A 25765-nucleotide genomic window follows, 5' to 3' on the forward strand; every position below is an offset into this window, starting at 1 on the left:
TCGCCATGGCCACCGCCCACAACCTCCTCCCTTCCCATCGTGGATGCGACATGGAGCTGAAGCCCCCATTCCTTGATGATGTGACCAACATCGTGATGACCCACAAGTATAGGGGATCAATTGTAGTTCTTTTCGATAAGTAAGAGTGTCGAACCCAACGAGGAGTAGAAGGAAATGACAAGTAGTTTTCAGTAAGGTAGTGCCTGCAAGTGCTGAAATTGTAAGTAGCGGAGTAGTTTGATAGCAAGATAATTTGTAACGAGCAAGTAACAATAGTATCTCTACTCCTATAAAAATGCGAGTTGGTGGTGATGGTGTGTCTGCCTTTGTGTCATCTACACCGTTTGATCTGGATCATAGGGCTGAGGTTGAAATACGGCGTCCCCGAACGCCCTACGGTGTGTCCAAGTCTGAATGTTCTTCTGTCGCGAAAGAAGCCGAGTCTTCGAGACACCCTCTCAAATTCCTCCCCGCCAGCAAGGGTGGAATCCCCGCTCTCTCGAACCCTCTCCTTCCTTCTCTAGAAAAAACAATAGGGGGCAAAGTAGAGGATGTTGGCTCCCGCCGGTGAGGTGCTACCTCTTGAGCATGCGTTGGTTTTCCTTGAAGAGGAAAGGGTGATGCAGCAAAGTAGCGTAAGTATTTTCTTCAGTTTTTGAGAACCAAGGTATCAATCCAGTAGGAGACCACGCACGAGTCACCTCATACCTACACAAACAAATAAGAACCTCGCAACCAACACGATAAAGGGGTTGTCAATCCCTTCACGTTCACTTACGAGAGTGAGATCTGATATAGATAATAATAATAAGATAAATAGTTTTGGTATTTTTATGATAAAGATTGAAAGTAAAGATTGCAAAATAAAGGGTGACAGAAATAGCTAGTTAACGGGAGATTAATATGATGGAAAATAGACCCGGGGGCCATAGGTTTCACTAGTGGCTTCTCTCAAGATAGCATACGTATTACGGTGGGTGAACGAATTACTGTCGAGCAATTGATAGAAAAACAAATAATTATGAGAATATCTAGGCATGATCATGTATATAGGCATCACGTCCGTGACAAGTAGACCGACTCCTGCCTGCATCTACTACTATTACTCCACACATCGACCGCTATCCATCATGCATCTAGAGTATTACGTTCATAAGAATGGAGTAACGCTTTAAGCAAGATGACATGATGTAGAGGGATAAACTCATGCAATATGATATAAACCCCATCTTTTTATCCTCGATGGCAACAATACAATACGTGTCGTTTCCCCTACTGTCACTGGGATCTAGCACCGCAAGATTGAACCCGAAGCTAAGCACTTCTCCCATTGCAAGAAAGATCAATCTAGTAGGCCAAACTAAACTGATAATCGAAGAGACTTGCAAAGATAACCAATCATACATAAAAGAATTCAGAGAAGATTCAAATATTGTTCATAGACAATCTTGATCATAAACCCACAATTCATCGGATCTCGACAAACACACCGCAAAAGAAGATTACATCGAATAGATCTCAAGAGAATCGAGGAGAACTTTGTATTGAGATGCAAAGAGAGAGAAGAAGCCATCTAGCTAATAACTATGGACCCGAAGGTCTGAAGTAAACTAATCACACATCATCGAAGAGGCCATGGAGTTGATGTAGAGGCCCTCCGTGATCGATGCCCCCTCCGGCGGAGCTCCGGAAAAGGCCCCTAAGATGGGATCTCACGGGTACAGAAGGTTGCGGCGGTGGAATTAGGTTTTCGTGGTGCTCCTGGATGGTTTCAGGGTATGTAGGTATATATAGGAGGAAGAAGTAGGTCGGTGGAGCCACGAGAGGCCCACGAGGGTGGAGGGCGCGCCTAGGGGGGTAGGCGCCCCCCTGCCTCGTTGCCGCCTCGTTGGTTGCTTGACGTCCACTCCAAGTCCTCTGGATCACGTTTGTTCCAAAAATCACGCTCGTGAAGGTTTCATTCCCTTTGGACTCCGTTTGATATTCCTTTTCTTCGAAACACTGAAATAGGCAAAAAAAACCCAGCAATTTGGACTGGGCCTTGGGTTAATAGGTTAGTCCCAAAAAATAATATGAAAGTGTATAATAAAGCCCATTAAACATTCAAAACAGAATATATAATAGCATGGAGAAATCAAAAAGTATAGATACGTTGAAGACGTATCAAGCATCGCCAAGCTTAATTCCTTCTCGTCCTCGAGTAGGTAAATGATAAAAACAGAATTTTTGATGTGGAATGCTTCCTAACATATTTCTCAATGTAATTTTCTTTATTGTGGCATGAATATTCAGATCCGAAATATTCAAGATAAAAGTTTAATGTTGACACAAAAATAATAATACTTCAAGCATACTTACTAAGCAATCATGTCTTCTCAAAATAACATGGACAAAGAAAGTTCATCCCTACAAAATCATATAGTTTGGTCATGCTTCATTTTTGTCACACAAGAATGCTCTCATCATGCACAACCCCGATGACAAGCCAAGCGATTGTTTCATACTTTAGTAATCTCAAACGTTTTCAACTTTCACGCAATACATGAGCGTGAGCCATGGATATAGCACTAATGGTGGAATAGAATATAATGAAGGGGGGTTATGCGGAGAAGACAAAAAAGGAGAAATCCTCACATTGACGTGGCTAATCAATGGGCTAGGGAGATGCCCATCAATTGATGTCAATGCAAGGAGTAGGGATTGCCATGCAACAGATGCACTAGAGCTATAAATGTATGAAAGCTCAACAAAAGAAACTAAGTGGGTGTGCATCCAACTTTCTTGCTCACGAAGACCTAGGGCACTTGAGGAGGCCCATTGTTGGAATATACAAGCCAAGTTCTATAATGAAAATTCCCACTAGTATATGAAAGTGACAAAACAAGAGACTCTCTATCATAAAGATCACGGTGCTACTTTGAAGCACAAGTGTGGAAAAAAGGATAGTAGCATTGCCCCTTTTTATTTTTTATTTTTTCGTCCTTCTTTTTTTATTTTGCCTTTCTCTTTTTATTTTTTATTTTTTATGGGACAATGCTCTATTAATGATGATCATCACACTTTTATTTATTTACAACTCAATGATTGCAACTCGATACTAGAACAAGATATGACTCTATATGAATGCCTCCGGCGGTCTACGGAGAAATGACTCATGAACGGTGGCTTTGCCACAAATATGATGTCAACTACATGATCATGTAAGGCAATATGACAATGATGATGCGTGTCATAATAAACGGAATGGTGGAAAGTTGCATGGCAATATATCTCGGAATGGCTATGGAAATGCAATAATAAGTAGGTATGGTGACTGTTTTGAAGAAGATATAAGGAGGTTTATGTGTGATAGAGCGTATCATATCATGGGGTTTGGATGCACCGGCGAAGTTTGCACCAACTCTCAAGGTGAGAAAGGGAAATGCACGGTACCGAAGAGGCTAGCAATGATGGAAGGGTGAGAGTGCGTATAATCCATGGACTCAACATTAGTCATAAAGAACTCACATACTTACTTCAAAAATCTACAAGTCATCAAAAACTAAGTACTACGCGCATGCTCCTAGGGGGGCAGATTGGTAGGAAAAGACCATCGCTCGTCCCTGACTGCCACTCATAAGGAAGACAATCAAATAACACCTCATGTTTCAAATTTGTTACACAATGTTTACCATACGTGCATGCTACGGGACTTGCAAACTTCAACACAAGTATTTCTCAAATTCACAACTCTACTCAACTAGCACAACTTTAATATCACTATCTCCATATCTCAAAACAATCATCAAGTATCAAACTTCTCTTAGTGTTCAATGCACTTATATGAAAGTTTTTTTATTATAGCAAAAGCAAATTACCATGCTGTTCTAAAGGACTCTCAAAATAATATAAGTGAAGCATGAGAGATCAATTATTTCTATAAAATAAAACCACCACCGTGCTCTAAAAGATATAAGTGAAGCACTAGAGAAAAAACTATATAGCTTAAAAGATATAAGTGAAGCACATAGAGTATTCTAATAAAGTTCGATTCATGTGTGTCTCTCTCAAAAGGTGTGTACAGCAAGGATGATTGTGGTAAACTAAAAAGCAAAGACTCAAATCATACAAAACGCTCCAAGCAAAATACATATCATGTGGTGAATAAAAATATAGCTTCAAGTAAAGTTATGGATGAACGAAGACAAAAGAGGGGATGCCTTTCGGGGCACCCCAAAGCTTAGGCTCTTGCCATACTTTGTTCCATAATCCATCAAATCTTTACCCAAAACTTGAAAACTTCACAACACAAAACTTAACAGAAAATCTCGTGAGCTCCGTTAGCGAAAGAAAACAAAACACCACTTCAATATACTGTAATGAACTCATTCTTTATTTATATTGGTGTTAAACCTACTGTATTCCAACTTCTCTATGGTTTATAAACTCCATTACTAGCCATATATTCATCAAAATAAGCAAACAACACACGAAAAACAGAATCTGTCAAAAACAGAACAGTCTGTAGTAATCTGTAGGTTTCGACTACTTCTGGAACCCCAAAAATTCTAAAATAAATTTCTGGACGCGATGAATTTATCTATTAATCATCTGCAAAAATAATTAACTAAATATCACTCTCCAGTAAAAAATGGCAGCAATTCTCATGAGCGCTAAAGTTTCTGTTTTTTACAGCAAGATCACAAAGACTTTCCCCAAGTCTTCCCAAAGGTTCTACTTGACACAAACACTAATTAAAAGCATAAAACCACATCTAAACAGAGGCTAGATGAATTATTTATTATTAAACAGAATCAAAAATCAATGAACAAAAATAAAATTGGTTTGCCTCACAACAAGCGCTATCGTTTAACGCCCCTAGCTAGGTATAAGATTTCAATGATGCTCACACGAAAGACAAGAATTGAAGCACAAAGAGATCATCATAAAATACGTGACATACACATCTAAGTCTAACATATTTACTATGCATAGGCATCTTATAGGCAAACAAATTATAAAGGCAAGCAAAAACTAGCATATGCAAGGAAACGGAAAGAAACCATAGCAATCTCAATATAACGTGAGGTAATTTAGTAACATGAAAATTTCTACAACCATATTTTCCTCTCTCATAATAATTACATGTAGGATCATAAGCAAATTCAACAATATAGCTATAACAAAACATATTCTTAACACGATCCACATGTATGCAAAGTTGACACTCTTCCAAAATAGTGGGATTAACATTAACTAAAGTCATGACCTCTCCAAACCCACTTTCTATATTATTGCAAACATTATTATCAATCTCATATTCATCATGGAGAGTAAATAAATTTTCAAGATTGTAAGAAGAATCACCCCAATCATGATCATTGCAACAAGTATTGTACATAGCAAAACTAGCATCCCCAAGCTTGAGGTTTTGCATATCATTAACACAATTGACATTAAAATAATTTATGATAACATCATTGCAATCATGCTTTTCATCGAAGGAACTATCAAGTATGGGTGCAATAGCAATGATCTCATGTTTAACATAAGGAACTATAGCAAATTCATCTTCATAAATATTGGCATCATGGCTCCAAGAAGAGCAAGCATCATGTTCATCAAGGGATATTTCAATCAAATCATCGGAATCATAATTATCTATAGATTCATGCGTATCATTATTTTCTTCCAAAGCAACGGTCATTCTTTCAATAAATTCTTTGACATACACATTATGAGCATAGTTTTCATAGCAATATTTAAGTATGTCCAAATTTTCAGATTCATAGAGAGTAATATCATACTTTTCAAACAAAGAAGAAAATTTATAAGCACCCTTAAAAGCAACAAATTCTTCAATTTGTTCGATATCGTAGTAACTGTAAACACCTTTTGCATAAGAAGATAAGATTTCATTATCATCAAACTCACATAGGTAGGGGAGGTGTTTTTAGGGTTCTTAGAGCAACAAGTAAGATCACAAATTTCACAAAGATTCCAAGCATAACATAGCAATCTGTTTATTTGATCCCATAATAGTGTGCCTTTTTCAGACAAACGGTGACGCACAAAATGAGCATGCTCATCTAAAGATTTCCCATCAACTAGGCTACTTGGGGTTTCAGCACGAGCACATAAGGATCGAAGATGATCCAAGTAGAACACTTTAAGTGGATCCATATCAATAGATTTTTAGCAAGCAAAGATCCAAGCAAATGGAAGACACATGAAACACAAACAAAGATACATACGGGAAGAAGGCCAAGAAAAGGGGCGAATAAAATGGCAAGGGTGAAGTGGGGGAGAGGAAAACGAGAGGCAAATGGCAAATAATGTAATGCGAGGGATAAGAGTTTGTGATGGGTACTTGGTATGTCTTGACTTGTGTGTAGACTCCCCGGCACCAGTGCCAGAAATCCTTCTTGCTACCTCTTGAGCATGCGTTGGTTTTCCCTTGAAGAGGAAAGGGTGATGCAGCAAAGCAGCGTAAGTATTTCCCTCAGTTTTTGAGAACAAAGGTATCAATCCAGTAGGATACCACGCGCGAGTCACCTCGTACCTACACAAACAAATAAGAACCTCGCAACCAACATGATAAAGGGGTTGTCAATCCCTTCACGGTCACTTACGAGAGTGAGATCCGATAGAGATAATAATAATATAAATATTTTTGGTATTTTTATGATAAAGGTTGAAAGTAAAGATTGCAAAATAAACGGTGACAGAAATAGCTAGTTAACGGGAGATTAATATGATGGAAAATAGACCCGGGGGCCATAGGTTTCACTAGTGGCTTCTCTCAAGATAACATAAGTATTACGGTGGGTGAACAAATTACTGTCGAGCAATTGATAGAAAAGCGAATAATTATGAGAATATCTAGGCATGATCATGTATATAGGCATCACGTCCGTGACAAGTAGACCGACTCCTGCCTGCATCTACTACTATTACTCCACACATTGACCGCTATCCAGCATGCATCTAGAGTATTAAGTTCATAATAAAGGAGTAATGCTTTAAGCAAGATGACATGATGTAGAGGGATAAACTCATGCAATATGATATAAACCCCATCTTTTTATCCTCGATGGCAACAATACAATACGTGTAGTTTCCCCTACTGTCACTGGGATCGAACACCGCAAGATTGAACCCAAAGCTAAGCACTTCTCCCATTACAAGTAAGATCAATCTAGTAGGCCAAACCAAACTGATAATTCGAAGATACTTGCAAAGATAACCAATCATATATAAAAGAATTCAGAGAAGATTCAAATATTGTTCATAGATAATCTTGATCACAAACCCACAATTCATCGGATCTCGACAAACACACCGCAAAAGAAGATTACATTGAATAGATCTCCAAGAGAATCAAGGAGAACTTTGCATTGAGATCGAAAGATAGAGAAGAAGCCATCTAGCTAATAACTATGGACCCGAAGGTCTGCAGTAAACTACTGACACATCATTGGAGAGGCCATGGAGTTGATGCAGAGGCCCTCCGTGATCGATGCCCCCTTCGGTGGAGCTCCGGAAAAGGCCCCAAGATGGGATCTCACGGGTACATAAGGTTGTGGCGGTGGAATTAGGTTTTCGTGGTGCTCCTTGATGGTTTCAGGGTACGTAGGTATATATAGGAGGAAGAAATAGGTCGGTGGAGCACGAGGGGCCCACGAGGGTGGAGGGCGTGCCCAGGGGTGGTAGGCGCGCCCCCTGCCTCGTGGCCACCTCGTTGGTTGCTTGACGTCCACTCCAAGTCATCTGGATCACGTTTGTTCCAAAAATCACGCTCCCGAAGGTTTCATTTCGTTTGGACTCCGTTTGATATTCCTTTTCTGTGAAACACTGAAATAGGCAAAAAAACAGCAATTTGGACTGGGCCTTGGGTTAATAGGTTTGTCCCAAAAATAATATAAAAGTGTATAATAAAGCACATTGAACATCCAAAATAGAATATATAATAGCATGGAGCAATAAAAAATTATAGATACATTGGAGACGTATCATGAGGCCGCGGTTTCCCGTCGCCTCCGTGCGTCTTGCAGGCACGGGGAGAAGTCAGGGAACCCGGATCTCTGCCCGGCTGGGTTGTATAGTTCTCGGATTTTCTAGAATTTTGGTTCTTGGCGGCACTGGTGAGGTGACGGCAGCACTGCCATTCGATAATAAGTCCCTCTGGTCGTCTTCTCGTGCAAGCATCGTCGTTGGCGGATCAGTGGGGGCGGGGTGCTTGGGTTCTGGTGCTCCAGCTGCTCGGTGCCCTGGTTGTGGAGTTTGGGGATGGACGTTGGTTGTTTCGGCATCCTGCGATGATGATGACACCTCCCTCTTGAGGGATGTTGAAGGTGACTGCGTGGGATTTGGATGCGCAGCAGACAGATCTGGTCATCTCAGCCGAGACGGCATGGCTAAATGCGCAGATCTGAAGCTGGAGAGGCTCGGGGAGCACTTCCGATCGGGAAACTGCCTCTGGCCGTTGTGCCTTAAAGGTCTCAAATCCTGCTTTTCGAAGTAGGTGTCTATTGCGGCTCACCAAAGCTTCAATGCGAGGGGCCAAGTACGCCACTGGTGCTGTCAGCCCTGGCGCTCTTTTGCTTCCTCCTCTGCCGTAGCAGCCCAATGTCCCACCACATCTCCTCCTCCTCGCTGTCTCCTACGCCTCGTCCCCCGTCTCCTCCGATGCCAACCTCCACTTGTAAGTTGGCTACGCTCTGCTCATGCCCCCCGAGGGCCCGTAGCCGTCTCCAATTGGAGCGTCACCCACGAGCACCAACACCGTGTTATCTCCAGCCGGACTCCCTCTCAGGGACGACCCGGTTTGATCTTGATGGTTGACATGGAGGTATAGTTTGGTGTATGTACATAATTCAATATGTGTTACTAGGGTCAGTTTTTATGCATCCCATCCCGTCTACAGGTCTGAAGTTTGTGCAGGGAACATTCAGAAAGGAAACTTGGCTACTTGCTTCACTGTTCATGTTAATTTTGTAAGAAACCATATGTGTCTTCGAATTGTTTTATCAACAGTATCTCTGATCTTCGGTAAAAATAAAACTCATGGCCGGATTCTACATAGCTTATCTCCCTTAAATGTTCATTATTTTCCTTCACTAGTACTACTATTTCATTCGGTTTGTGTGGGCTTGGAATGTGCTCTTCAATCGCATCCAAATATGGTTAGAAATCTAATTTTATGTTGTATCCGTCAGATTGATCCATAATACAAACTATATATTTAGTAATCCTACTTAATAATGCTTAGAGTTTTGCTAGGCGACAATGTTGCTAGCTTGCTGCATTAAAACTGACAGTTTGTGATATTACAAAGTGCTTGGGCAAGAGCTAGCTGAAACAGCCAAACATGCATAGGTTTCTTGTTGTCATATTCAGAAATCCTTAATTTGGAGAAGATTTTGTTGCATAAACTTTTTGATTTTGTGGTGCAAACACTTCTCCATCTAGAGAATGTGATGCCTCTGCTCAGCTTTCCTAGGTATTGCAGCAATTCAATATGTAATATTAGCTTATTCCTTTTGTTTTTATATCTGTTCATGCATCAACTTTATATGTGTATCTTGCCCAATGAAGCTGAAAAGCTTGTAGCCAGTCAGTTGTGTTGGGGAACGTAGTAATTTCAAAAAATTTCCTACGCACACGCAAGATCATGGTGATGCATAGCAACGAGAGGGGAGAGTGTTGTCCACGTACCCTCGTAGACCGAAAGCGGAAGCGGTTAGCACAACGCGGTTGATGTAGTTGTACGTCTTCATGATCCGACCGATCCAAGTACCGAACGCACGACACCTCCGAGTTCAGCACACGTTCAGCTCGATGACGTCCCGCGAATTCCAATCCAGCAGAGCTTCATGGGAGAGTTCCGTCAGCACGATGGCATGGTGACGGTGATGATGTTGCTACCGACGCAGGGCTTCGCCTAAGCACCGCTACGATATGACCGAGGTGGAATATGGTGGAGGGGGGCACCGCACACGGCTGGGAGAGATCAACTGATCAACTTGTGTGTCTAGAGGTGCCCCCTGCCCCTGTATATCAAGGAGCAAGGGGGAGGCCGGCCGGCCCTCTATGGGCGCGCCAGGAGGAGGAGTCCTCCTCCTAGTAGGAGTAGGACTCCCCTTTCCTACTCCTACTAGGAGGAGGAAAGGAAGGAGGAGAAGGAGAAGGAAGGAGAAAGAGGAGAAGGAGGAAAGGGGGGCCGCCCCCCTAGTCCAATTCTGTTTGGGCTAGGGGGGCCGCGCGCCCTGCCTCCTCTCTTCCACCACTTGGCCCATGAGGCCCATTACTTCTTCCTTGTATTCCCGTAACTCCCCGGTACCCCCGAAAATACCCGAATCACTCGGAACCTTTCCGATGTCCGAATATAGTCATCCAATATATCGATCTTTACGGTCTCAACCATTTCGAGACTCCTCGTCATGTCCCGATCTCATCCGGGACTCCGAACTACCTTCGGTATATCAAATCACATAAACTCATAATACAATCGTCACCGAAACTTTAAGCGTGCGGACCTTACAGGTTCGAGAACTATGTAGACATGACTGGGACATGTCTCCAGTCAATAACCAATAGCGGAACCTCGATGCTCATATTGGCTCCCACATATTCTACGAAGATCTTTATCGGTCAGACCGCATAACAACATACGTTCTTCCCTTTGTCATCGGTATGTTACTTGCCCGAGATTCGATCGTTGGTATCTCAATACCTAGTTCAATCTCATTACCGGCAAGTCTATTTACTCATTCCGTAATACATCATCCTGCAACTAACTTATTAGTTGCAATGCTTGCAAGGCTTAAGTGATGTGCATTACCGAGAGGGCCCAGAGATACCTCTCCGATAATCGGAGTGACAAATTCTAATCTCGAAATACGCCAACCCAACAAGTACCTTCGGAGACACCTGTAGAGCACCTTTATAATCACCCAGTTACGTTGTGACGTTTGGTAGCACACAAAGTGTTCCTCCGGTAAACGGGAGTTGCATAATCTCATAGTCATAGGTACATGTATAAGTTATGAAGAAAGCAATAGCAACAAACTAAACGATCAAGTGCTAAGCTAATGGAACGGGTCAAGTCAATCACATCATTCTCCTAATGATGTGATCCCGTTAATCAAATGACAACTCATGTCTATGGCTAGGAAACATAACCATCTTCGATTAACGAGCTAGTCAAGTAGAGGCATACTAGTGACACTCTGTTTGTCTATGTATTCACACATGTATTATGTTTCCGGTTAATACAATTCTAGCATGAATAATAAACATTTATCATGATATAAGGAAATAAATAATAACTTTATTATTGCCTCCAGGGCATATTTCCTTCAAGTTGAGACTGAACTCAATATATGTCTGATAAGCATATGATTCAGTCTCATTTTTTGAAACTGTTTTAAGAAATACCAATTATAAAAAGAGTGTTGTTGGCGTAATGTTGAGTTGGTTTTACCTCTTTCCCGACCAGTACTTTTTGTGACATGTTTGATGATCTCTAGAGAAGGTGGGGATGGAAAAGAAGGCAGACATGTTGCCAAACAACAGTAGCGATGTACTGCATGGATATGTTCTTTTTGAAAATTCACAGTAAGGATATGCTTGAAGGTCATGTGGGGTTATGCTTTAAGGTGTGCTTTCAATGGCTTCGAGTTCAGAAGATAGTGTTGTTCAGTAGGATATTATGATTAAGTAGACACGGCAAATCTCGACGAGATTAAAAGAAAAGATAATCAATATATGTAGCTATGAATGTAAAGATGTTATGTTTAACACATTTTTGAATTAGATTAATTGTTTGACCGGTGTTTTTGGTTACTCCCGTAGCAACGCACGGACATTAACTATTAGTATTAATTACAATTCTAGGTTCTCCCAATTTTTCATTGGGCGCTTGCTGAAATAGAAAGACAAGACATGAACTTGGCTCCTGAGCTCAAATAATGGCAGTAATATTCAAAATAATCTTATTGTTGTGGGTAGAAAACATGTTTGGACTGTTCTAGGTGCGTGCAACATTTTTGTGAAAAACAACATTCATGATGGTCTAGAAAAATATTCTAAACCAATACCCAAAAAACTATCTTTAAAGTTTTTTGAGTTTTTTTAGTTATTTTAAGAATTTTTGAATGCAAGCAGAATACTTGATCGACATGTTTGCAAAAAAGGAAAAAAAATGTTTGCATGTACTCCCGCTGTTCTAAAACAGATGACTCAACTTTGTGCTAACTTTATACTAAAATTAGTACAAAGTTGAGTCATCTATTTTGGAATGGAGGGAGTACTATTCATCTATTTGGAACGGAGGGAGTACTATTCATTTTGGGAACATAATTGAATATTTATTACACATGGGATGACCCGACATACGTCAATCTGAACACATGCATAGTTATTCCGTGCAACACACGGGTATCTTACTAGTAGTAACAAAAGTGCAGCAAGGTAGCCCAATCCTTTTGAGGAAAAGGACATGCCAAAATGGTCTCTTATGATAAGCAAAGCGTTCTTAAGGGTACACATGATTTTCATCTAGTCACTTTCATCATGTTGGTTCGATTTGTGTTTGTTACTTTGATAATTTGATATGTGGGTGGATCAGTGCTTAGGTGCTGCTCTTACTTGAACAAACCTCCTACTTATGATTAACCCTCCCGCAAGCATTCACAATTACAAGAAAGGTATTAATAATAAATTCTAACCATAGCTTTAAACTCTTGGATCCAATCGGCCCCTTACGGAATAGTGCATAAACTGGGGTTTAAGCTTTTGTCACTCTCGCAACCCATCATCTAATTGCTACTCCACAATGCATTTCCTTAAGCCCAAAATATGGTCAAGTGTCATGTAGTCAACGTTCACATGACACCACTAAGGGAATCACAACATACATACTATCAAAATATTGAACACATATCAAGTTCACATGATTACTTGCAACATGATTTCTTCCGTGACCTCAAGGGCAAAAGTAACTACTCACAAATGATAAACATGCTCATGAACAGAGGAGTATTAAATAGCATATTGGATCTGAACATATAATTTTCCACCAAATAAACCATATAGTAATCAACTACAAGATGTAATCAACACTACTAGTCACCCACAAGCACCAATCTATAGTTCCGGTAACAAGATTGAACACAAGAGATGAACTAGGGTTTTGTTGGGGATCGTAGCAGAAATTTAAAATTTTCTACGCATCACCAAGATCAATCTATGGAGTAATCTAGCAACGAGGGGAAGGGGAGTGCATCTACTTACCCTTGTAGATCGATAAGCGGAAGCGTTCAAGTGAACGGGGTTGATGGAGTCGTACTCGTCGTGATCCAAATCACCGATGATCCTAGCGCCGAACGGACGGCACCTCCGCGTTCAACACACGTACGGAACGGAGACGTCTCCCACGCCTTGATCCAGCAAGGAGGAGGGAGAGGTTGAGGAAGAGAGTCCAACAGCAACACGCCGACGTGGTGGTGATGGAGTGGCAGTTCTCCGGCAGGGCTTCACCAAGCTCACGCGGAGGAGGAGAGGTATTGGAGGGGAGGGGCTGCGCCAGGTTCAAGGGTGTGGCCGCCCTCCCACCCCTCCACTATTTATAGGTGGGGAGAGAGGGTGCCGGCCCCCCAAGATCTCATCTAGGGTTGGGGGCGGCGGCCAAGGGGGGGAGGAGTGCCTCCCAAGTCAAGTGGAGGCCCTCCCCTTTAGGGTTTCCCCTCTCCCATGCGCATGGGCCTTGGGGGGGGGGGCTTGTGCCCTTGGCCCATTAAGGTTAGGGCGCCCCCCTACAGCCCATGCTGCTGTATTGGACGTGGTGGAACATTTTCCGGACCTCCGGAATCCTCCGGAACCTTCCGGAAGCTTCCCGGTACAATACCGGAAAAACCAAACTTTTCCCGGAACCCGAACAACAACTTTCCATATATAAATCTTTACCTCCGGACCATTTCGGAACTCCTCGTGACGTCCGGGATCTCATCCAGGACTACGAATAACATTTGGTAATCACATACAAGTCTTCCTAATAACCCTAGCATCATCGAACCTTAAGTGTGTAGACCCTATGGGTTCGGGAACCATGCAGACATGACCGAGACAACTCTCCGGCCAATAACCAACAACGGGATCTGGATACCCATGTTGGCTCCCACATGTTCCACGATGATCTCATCAGATGAACCACGATGTCGAGGATTCAATCAATCCCGTATTCAATTACCTTTGTCCAGCGGTATTGTACTTTCCCGAGATTCGATCGTCGGTATCCCGATACCTTGTTCAATCTTGTTACCGGCAAGTCTCTTTACTCGTTCCGTAACACATCATCCCGTGATCAACTCCTTGGTCACATTGTGCACATTATGATGATGTCCTACCGAGTGGGCCCAGAGATACCTCTCCGTTACACGGAGTGACAAATCCCAGTCTCGATTCGTGCCATCCCAACAGACACTTTCGGAGATACCTGTAGTGAACCTTTATAGCCACCCAGTTACGTTGTGACGTTTGGCACACCCAAAGCACTCCTACGGTATCCGGGAGTTGCACAATCTCATGGTCTAAGGAAATGATACTTGACATTAGAAAAGCTTTAGCAAACGAACTACACGATCTTGTGCTAGGCTTAGGATTGGGTCTTGTCCATCACATCATTCTCCTAATGATGTGATCCTGTTATCAACGACATCCAATGTCCATGGTCAGGAAACTATAACCATCTATTGATCAACGAGCTAGTCAACTAGAGGCTTACTAGGGACATGGTGTTGTCTATGTATCCACACATGTATCTGAGTTTCCTATCAATACAATTCTAGCATGGATAATAAACGATTATCAAGAACAAGGAAATATAATAATAACCAATTTATTATTGCCTCTAGGGCATATTTCCAATAGTCTCCCACTTGCACTAGAGTCAATAATCTAGTTCACATCGCCATGTGATTAACACTCACAGGTCACATCGCCATGTGACCAACATCCAAAGAGTTTACTAGACTCAATAATCTAGTTCACATCACTATGTGATTAACACTCAATGAGTTCTGGGTTTGATCATGTTATGCTTGTGAGAGAGGTTGTAGTCAACGGGTCTTGCCATATTCAGATCCCTATGTATTTCGCAAAACTTTATATCATAGATGCTGCTACCACGTTCCACTTGGAGCTATTCCAAATTATTGCTCCATTATACGTATCCGGTATCTCTACTCAGAGCTATCCGGATAGGTGTTAAGCTTGCATCGACGTAACTCTTTATGTCAAACTCTTTATCACCTCCATAACCAAGAAACATTTCCTTATTCCTCTAAGGATAATTTTGACTGCTATCTGGTGATCCACTCCTAGATCACCTTTGTACCCTCTTGCCAGACATGTGGCAAGGCACACATTAGGTGCGGTACTTCAGCATGGCATACCGTATAGAGCCTATGACAAGAGCATAGGGGACGACCTTCGTCCTTCTTCTTTCTTCTGTCGTGGTCAAGCTTTGAGTCTTACTCAACTTCACACCTTACAACTCAGGTAAGAACCCCTTCTTTGACTGATCTATTTTGAACTCCTTCAAAAACATCTCAAGGTGTGCGTTCTTTGAAAGTATCATCAGGCGTTTTGATCTATCTCTATAGATCTTGATGCCCAATATGTAAGCAGCTTTTATCCAGGTCTTCCTTTGAAAAACTTTCTTCAAACAACCGTTTATGCTTTCCAGAAATTCTACATTATTTTGGATCAACAATATGCCATCCACATATACTTATCAGAAATGTTGTAGTGCTCCCACTCACTTTCTTGTAAATACAAGTTTCCAGCAAACATTGTATAAACCTAAAAGCTTTGATCACTCCATCAAAGCATATATTCTGACTCTGAGATGCTTGCTCTAGTCCATAGAAGGATTGCCGGAGCCAGCATACCTTTTAGCATCCTTAGGATCGACAAAACCTTCTATTGTATCACATACAACTTTTTCTTACGAAAACTGGTAAGAAAATTTGTTTTGACATCCATCTGTCAGATTTCATAATCGAAAAATACAGCTAATGCTAACATGATTCCGACGGACTTAAGCATCGCTACGGGTGAGAAATTCTCATCGTAGTCAACTCCTTGAACTTGTGAAAATTTTCTTTCCCATAAGTCGAGCTTCATAGACGGTAACATTACTGCCCACGTCCGTCTTCTTCTTAAAGATCCATTTATCTCAATGGCTTGCCGATCAACAGGCAAGTCCGCCAAAGTCCATACTTTGTTCTGATATATGGATCCTATCTTGGATTTCATGGCTTCTAACCATTTGTCGGAATATGGGCCCACCATCGCTTCTCCATAGCTCGTAGGTTCATTGTTGTCTAACAACATGATATCTAAGACAGGATTACCGTACCACTTAGGAGTAGTACATATCCTTGTCGACCTACGAGGTTCGATAGCAACTTGATCCGAAGCTTCATGATCACTATCATTAACTTCCTATTCAACAGACGTAGGCGCCACAGAAAACATCTTTCTGTGTTGCATCACTCTCTGGTTGAAGTAAAGGTTCGACAACGTCATCAAGTTCTATCTTCCTCCCACTCAATTCTTTCGAGAGAAACTCCTTCTCGAGAAAGGACCCGTTCTTAGCGACAAACAATTTTCCCTCGGATCTGAGATAGAAGGTATACCCAACTGTCACCCTTGGGTATCCTATGAAGATGTGTTTGTCCGCTTTGGGTTCGAGCTTCTCCGGCTGAAGCCCCAAGCATCGCATCCCCAAACGTTAAGAAACGACAACTTTGGTTTCTTGCCAAACCAATGTTCTTATGACATCGTCTCAACGGACTTAGATGGTGTCCTATCTAAAGTGAATGCAGCTGTCTCTAACGCATAACCTCAAAATGAAAATGGTAGATTGGTAAGAGACATCATAGATCGCACCATATCTCATAAGGTTCGATTACGACGTCCGGACACACCATAACCTAGTGGTGTTCCAGGTGGCTTCAACTGTGAAACAATTCCACAATGTCTTAAGTGTTTGCCAAACTCATAACTCAGATATTCTCATTGATCATATCGTAGGAATTTGATCTTCTTATTATGATGATTCTTAACTTCACTCTGAAATCGCTTGAACTTTTCAAACGTTTCAGACTTGTGCTTCATTAAGTAGATATACCTATATCTACCCAAATCGTCAGTGAAGATGAGAAAATAGCGATATACACCGCACACTTTAATTCTCATTGGATCACACGCATCAGCATGCATGATTTCCAACAAGTCACTTGCCCGTTTCATTGTACCTGAAAACGGGGTCTTAGTCATCCTGCCCATGAGGCATGGCTCGCATGTGTCAAGTGATTCAAAATCAAGTGACTCCAAACATCCATCGACATGGAGTTTCTTCATGCATCTTACGCCAATATGACCTAAGCGGCAGCGCCACGAGAAAGTGGTACTATCATTATTAACTCTACATCTTTTGGCGTGAACATGTGTATTACCACGACCGAGATTCAATGAACCATTCACATAGGGTGCATGACCATGAAAGGTATCATTCATGTAAACAGAATAACCATTATTCTCTAATTTAAATGAATAACCGTATTGCAATGAACATGATATAATCATATTCATGCTCAACGTAGACACTTGATAACATTTATCTAGGTTCAACACTAATCCCGAAGGCATATGGAGCATGCGATGGTGATCTCATCAACTTTGGAAACACTTCCAACACACATCGTCACCTCGACCTTAGCCAGTCTCCGTTTAGTCCGTAGCTTTTGCTTCAAGTCACCAATAATAGCAACTGAACCAGTATCCAATACCCAGGTGCTACCAGGAGTACTAGTGAGGTACACATTAATAACACGTATATACTTTGAAGTTGCCAGCCTTCTTATCTACCATGCATTTGGGGTAATTCCGCTACCAGTGACCGTTCCCCTTACAATAGAAGCACTCACTCTCGGGTTTGGGTTCAACCTTGGGTTCCTTCACTGGAGCGGCAATTGGTTTGCCATCCATGAAGTTTCCCTTCTAGCCCTTGCCCTTCTTGAAACCAGTGGTCTTGTTAAACCATCAACACTTGATGCTCCTTCTTGATTTCTACCTTTTGCGGTCTTAAGCACCGGGAACAGCTCCCGGATCAACTCCATCCCTTGCATGTCATAGTTCATCACGAAGATCTAGTAGCTTAGTGATAGTGGATAGAGAACTCTATCAATCACTATCTTATCTGGAAGTTTAACTCCCACTTGATTTAAGTGATTGTAGCACCCAGACATTCTAAGCACATGCTCACTAGCTGAGCTATTCTCTTCCATCTTGTTGGTAAAAGAACTTGTCAGAGGTCTCATACCTCTCAACACGGACATGAGCCTGAAATCCCAATTTCAGCTCTTGGAACATCTCATATGTCTTATGGCGTTCAAAACGTCATTGGAATCCCAATTCTAAGCCGTAAAGTATGGTGCACTAAACTATCAAGTAGTCATCAGGATGTGTCTGTCAGGTGTTCACAACATCCACAGACGATTTGTAGGGGTTTGCACATCGAGCGGTGCATCAAAGACGTAAGCCTTCTGTGTAGCAGTGAGGACACTCCCCGGACTACGGACCCAGTCTGCATCATTGCTTACAATATCTTTCAACTTAGTCTTTCTCTAGGAACGTATTGAAACAAGGAGCTACAACGTGAGCTATTTATCTACAACATATTTGCAAAGACAATTTAGACTATGTTCATGATAATTAAGTTCATCTAATCAAATTATTCAATGAACTCCCACTCAGATAGACATCCCTCTAGTCATCTAAGTGAAACATGATCCGAGTCAACTAGGCCGTGTCCGATCATCATGTGAGACGGACTAGTCAACATCGGTGAACATCTTCATGTTGATCGTATCTTCTATATGACTCATGCTCGACCTTTCGGTCTTCCGTGTTCCGAGGCCATGTCTGTACATGCTAGGCTCGTCAAGTCAACCTAAGTGTATTGCGTGTGTAAATCTGGCTTACACCCGTTGTATTCGAACTTTAGAATCTATCACACCCGATCATCACGTGGTGCTTCGAAACGACGAACCTTCGCAATGGTGCACAGTTAGGGGGAACACTTTCTTGAAATTTTAGTGAGGGATCATCTTATTTAAGCTACCGTCGTTCTAAGCAAATAAGATGTAAAACATGATAAACATCACATGCAATCAAATAGTGACATGATATGGCCAATATCATTTTGCTCCTTTTGATCTCCATCTTCGGGGCGCCATGATCATCATCGTCACCGACATGACACCATGATCTCCATCATCATGATCTCCATCATCGTGTCTTCATGAATTCGTCTCGTCAACTATTACTTCTACTACTATGGCTAACGGTTTAGCAATAAAGTAAAGTAATTACATGACATTTAAGTTGACACGCAGGTCATAAATGAATTAAGACAACTCCTATGGCTCCTGCCGGTTGTCATACTCATCGACATGCAATTCGTGATTCCTATTACAAGAACATGATCAATCTCATACATCACATATATCATTCATCACATCCTTTTGGCCATATCACATCACACGACACATGCTGCAAAAACAAGTTAGACGTCCTCTAATTGTTGTTGCAAGTTTTTACGTGGCTGCTATAGGTTTCTAGCAAGAACGTTTCTTACCTATGCCAAAACCACAACATGATATGCCAATTTCTATTTACCCTTCATAAGGACCCTTTTCATCGAATCCGATCCGACTAAAGTGGGAGAGACAGACACCCGCTAGCCACCTTATGCAACTAGTGCATGTCAGTCGGTGGAACCAGTCTCACGTAAGAGTACGTGTAAGGTCGGTCCGGGCCGCTTCATCCCACGATGCCGCCGAATCAAGATAAGACAAGTAACGGCAAGTAAATTGACAAAATCGACGCCCACAACTGCTTTGTGTTCTACTCGTGCATAGAAACTACGCATAGACCTAGGTCATGATGCCACTGTTGGGGATAGTAGCAGGAATTTAAAATTTTCTACGCATCACCAAGATCAATCTATCGAGTAATCTAGCAACAAGGGGAAGGGGAGTGCATCTACATACCCTTGTAGATCGATAAGCGGAAGCGTTCAAGTGAACGGGGTTGATGGAGTCGTACTCGTCGTGATCCAAATCACCGATGATCCTAGCGCCGAACGGACGGCACCTCCGCGTTCAACACACGTACGGAACGGAGACGTCTCCCACGCCTTGATCCAGCAAGGAGGAGGGAGAGGTTGAGGAAGAGAGTCCAACAGCAGCACGACGGCGTGGTGGTGATGGAGTGGCAGTTCTCCGGCAGGGCTTCGCCAAGCTCACGCGGAGGAGGAGAGGTATTGGAGGGGAGGGGCTGCGCCAGGTTCAAGGGTGTGGCCGCCCTCCCACCCCTCCACTATTTATAGGTGGGGAGAGAGGGGGACGGCCCCCCTAGATCTCATCTAGGGTTGGGGGCGGCGGCCAAGGGGGGGAGGAGTGCCTCCCAAGTCAAGTGGAGGCCCTCCCCTTTAGGGTTTCCTCTCTCCCATGCGCATGGGCCTTGGGGGGGCTGGTGCCCTTGGCCCATTAAGGTTAGGGAGCCCCCCTACAGCCCATGCTACTGTATTGGACGTGGTGGAACATTTTCCGGACCTCCGGAATCCTCCGGAACCTTCCGGAAGCTTCCCGGTACAATACCGGAAAAACCGAACTTTTCCCGGAACCCGAACAACAACTTTCCATATATAAATCTTTACCTCCGGACCATTCCGGAAGTCCTCGTGACGTCCGGGATCTCATCCGGGACTCCGAACAACATTCGGTAATCACATACAAGTCTTCCTAATAACCCTATCGTCATCGAACCTTAAGTGTGTAGACCCTACGGGTTCGGGAACCATGCAGACATGACCGAGACAACTCTCTGGCCAATAACCAACAGCGGGATCTGGATACCCATGTTGGCTCCTACATGTTCCACGATGATCTCATCGGATGAACCACGATGTCGAGGATTCAATCAATCCCGTATTCAATTCCCTTTGTCCAGCGGTATTGTACTTGCCCGAGATTCGATCGTCGGTATCCCGATACCTTGTTCAATCTCGTTACCAGCAAGTCTCTTTACTCGTTCCTTAACACATCATCCCGTGATCAACTCCTTGGTCACATTGTGCACATTATGATGATGTCCTACCGAGTGGGCCCAGAGATACCTCTCCGTTACACGGAGTGACAAATCCCAGTCTCGATTCGTGCCAACCCAATAGACACTTTCGGAGATACCTGTAGTGAACCTTTATAGCCACCCAGTTACGTTGTGACGTTTGGCACACCCAAAGCACTCCTACGGTATCCAGGAGTTGCACAATCTCATGGTCTAAGGAAATGTTACTTGACATTAGAAAAGCTTTAGCAAACGAACTACACGATCTTGTGCTAGGCTTAGGATTGGGTCTTGTCCATCACATCATTCTCCTAATGATGTGATCCCGTTATCAACGACATCCAATGTCCATGGTCAGGAAACTGTAACCATTGATCAACGAGCTAGTCAACTAGAGGCTTACTAGGGACATGGTGTTGTCTATGTATCCACACATGTATCTGAGTTTCCTATCAATACAATTCTAGCATGGATAATAAACGATTATCATGAACAAGGAAATATAATAATAACCAATTTATTATTGCCTCTAGGGCATATTTCCAACAGGTTTGAGATGAGATGGTGTTGTTGAAGATGTTGATGGAGATTGACCTCCCCAAGATGGGAGAGTTGTTGGTGATGATGAGGATGATGATTTACCCCTCCGGAAGGGAAGTTCCCCCGGCGGAATCGCTCCGCTTGAGGGCAAAACTGCTCTTGCCCAAGTTCCGCCTCGAGGCGGTGACGCTTTGTCCCGAAAGTCCTCTTCTTATTTTTTATAGGTCAAAATGGCATATATATTATAAGATGGGCACCGGAGGTGGGCCTGGGTGAGCACAACCCACCAGGGCGCGCCTGGGCTCCCTGACGCGCCCAAGTGGGCTGTGCTCACCTGGTGGGCCCCCTTTGGTAGTTATTTTCTCCAATAATTCTTAAATATTCCATAAAAAATCTCCGTGAAGTTTCAGCTTGTTTGGAGTTGTGCATAATAGGTAGCCTGACGTAGCTTTTCCAGGTCCAGATTTCCAGCTGCCAGAATTCTGCCTCTTGGTGTGTACCTTGCAACTTATGAGAGAAAAGGCATTAGGATTACCCCAAAAAGCATTATTATGGATAAAAACATCATGAATAACAGTAAGAAAACATGATGCAAAATGGACGTATCAACTCCCCCAAGCTTAGACCTCGCTTGTCCTCAAGAAAAAACTGAAATCGAAAACCATGTCCACATGCTTTGAGAGAGAGGGAGAGGTGTCGATAAAAATACAGACATAGAAGCATCATGTCGATTATTATAACAGCAAAAAAATTAAAAATAGAACTTTTATCATATACTTCTCATGAATAAGTAATAGTTCATCACACAATCGAAGTATAAAGCAAAAACTCTATTAGAAACCAAAAAACTATGTTCTCAGTCAACTTTGCAACTACAATTCATCATATTTTCAGGAAGGGTCACGTATCGGAGCCTTTAGGCAAGTCCACATACTCAACCATCATATAGTCTTCTATGATTGCTAACACTCACCTCGTACTGATGAGTAAAAATTTTCAACCAGACACATAGAAAGATAGGGGCTTAAAGTTTGGCCTCCCAACATATTCACCTCAAGGGTGGTGTCAACAATAATAAATCATGCTATCTATATTCAATTGGACATATGTGCCTAGATCTTTACTCACCACATGATGCTTTCCAAAGGAGAAAAATAAAAAGGAATAGAAGAAAAACTTTGACTCTTTGCATAAAGGTAAATACATAAAAGTAAAAGATAGGCCCTTCGCAGAGGGAAGCAGAGGTTGCCATGCGCTTATTTGTTTGTATGCTTAACCCCTTAGTGCAAGAGAACGTGTAACACCCGGATAATTAAGCTACAGTAAAACTCTGCTAATGATGCCACGTCACTTCAGTTACTGTTGATAACCTCGTGTTGATTCGAAACCGATACCAAATTTCAAATTCAAAATCGAGTCGAACAATTTTTTTTCAAATATTGAAATAAAAATGTTCGGTGGGTGCCAAATATTGCACTGGTAATTACTGTGAAGAAAACCCATTTTTAGAAGTTGCCTAAATATTTTAAAATGATTTAAAACAGAAAAGTAAATAAATAAAAGAAAAAGAATAAAAACAGAAAAACAAAGCAAAAGAGAAATAGAAAAGGAAAACACCCCCCACGAGGGCACGACCCAGTTGGCCTCGGCCGCCCGAACGTGCCGACCCAACCGGCCACCCCCACACCACTTAATCCCCCACGCCCCCGAAACCCTAACCCACACACCCACTCTCTCCCCACGACGCGCCCCCTCCCCCGATCCGATCTGGATCGGGGCACGAACGGCTGCGACCCCGCCGCCGCCTAGGACCTCCTCACCAGCCTGCCTCCCCGCCGACCCGTCGTCTCCATCCTCCTCCCCAAGCCCCGTTGCTCCATTCCCTACGAACCCCGGTGAGACCCCGGCCTGCGCCCCCGAACCGCTCCGCCTCGCGCTCGTCGCCACGGTCACCGCCGCCCCGCTCCGGCGCGGTGCGCGCTCACCGCGCCCGCTACTCGCCGTCCCGCACCCACGCACGCTGCTCGGGGCCACGCCCCACGCCCTGCCGCTCCCGACCGCGACCCTGCGAGCCATCGCCGTGCCCGCTTCCTCTGCTTCTGCCCTTGCCGCCCCGCCGTGTGCAGTGCGCGCCCGACGCCCGCCTGCGGTCACACAGCATGTGCGTGGCAACGCGCTGCTCGCCCGCGACGGCCGCGTCCCACTCCCCTACTCTACTGCTGCTGCCTTGCTTGCTCCAACGCTTGCTCCCCGGCCACACCCCCGGCAGCCCAGCGCCACTCGCGCAACCCCACACCCGCGTCCGCCGCTTCTCCCGCGCTCGGTCCGCTGCAGTCGCCGGCGTCCCGCCGCCCGTGCACACCACTGCGCCCTCGCATCGCCCGCGCCGTCCGCACCTCCAGCCCATGTCACCTCGCGCTGCTTGCCATCTCCGCTGCCCCTGCCCGGCCGCGCCGTGGCCACCCCTTCCTTCCTCGGCAGCTGCGGCCGCCCGTTGTGGTAGCCCGCAACTCCTCGCCGTCGTCCCTGTGTTGGAATGGGCGGACGCCCATTCGGGCTGGCGCCCGTCGCCCGCATGCCCGAACCCGATAGGCCCCCTGGACCAATGACAGCCGGGTCCACCCCAAAATGTTAAAAAAAGAATTTAAAAATAATAATAAGTAATTAAATAATTAATTAACTTAATTAATTTTGATTAATTAAACTAAACAACTAATTAAACTACTTAATCATGATTAGTTAGTCTAGTCAATGACGAACGGGACCCACCCTCAGTTTGACCAGTCAACATCCGTGTTGACTGCTGACGTCATGCTTATGTCAGCAAGCACTATTTTGGATAATGTTGAATTAAAATAATTAAATAAATGATAAAAATGATTTAAATCTTTTAAAATCAATATAAAATAAACCGTAGCTCAGATGAAAAACTTTGTACATGAAAGTTGCTCAGAGCAATGAGACGAATCCGGATACGCAACTCGTTCGTCCGCCACACATCCCTAGCATAGCGAACACGCAACTTTCCCGCTCCGATTCATCTGTTCGAAAACGCGAAACACCGGGGATATTTTCCCGGATGTTTCCCCCCTTTGCCGGTATCACCTCATACCACGTTAGGGCACACCTAGCACCGCTACTTGTCATGTCATGCATCGTTATGCATCTGTTTGCATTGTATTCATTGTTTCTTCCCCCCTCTTCTCTCCGGTAGACTACGAGACTGACGCCACTGCTGGTGCCCAGATCGACTACGCTATTGACGACCCCTCTTTCTTGCCAGAGCAACCAGGCAAGCCCCCCCCCTTGATCACCAGATATCGCCTATTCTTCTCTCTATTGCTTGAATTAGAGTAGTGTAGTATGTTACTGCTTTCCGTTAATCCTATCCTGATGCATAGCCTGTCATTGTTACTACAGTTATTGATACCTTACCTGCAATCCTAATTACTTAGTATAGGATGCTGTTTTATCATCAGTGGCCCTACATTCTTGTCCGTCTGCCATGCTATACTATCGGGCCATGATCACTCGGGAGGTGATCACGAGTATATATTGTATGCATATTATATGATACTTGTGGTGACTAAAGTCGGGTCGGCTCGTAGAGTACCCGTGAGTGATTCACGGATTGGGTCCGAAAGGACGTTTGTCCCGAAGGCCCTTTGAGTGGATCTTTGTGGCGGAGCGACAGGGTAGGTGGAGACCACCTAGGAGAGAGGTGGGCCTGGCCCTGGTCGGCATCTGTGGTTAATTGAATTAAAATGCTTAACGAGATCTGGGTATTTGATCTAAGTCTGGCCACTGTCCTATACGCACTAACCAACTACGCAGGAACAGTTATGGGCACTCGACATCGTGGTATCAGCCGAAGCCTTCGTGACATCAGCGACTGAGCGGCGCGTGTCGGATTGGACCGTAAGCCTGCTCTTGTATTAAGGGGCCTAGGTCTGCTTCCGGCCGCCCTCGCGACATGCAGGTGTGCAATGGGCGATTGGCCCAGACCCTGCACCATAGGATTTAGACCAGCGTGCTGACCTCTCTA

This window comes from Triticum urartu, chromosome 2, assembly GCF_003073215.2.
Source record: "Triticum urartu cultivar G1812 chromosome 2, Tu2.1, whole genome shotgun sequence".
Lineage (NCBI taxonomy): Eukaryota > Viridiplantae > Streptophyta > Magnoliopsida > Poales > Poaceae > Triticum > Triticum urartu.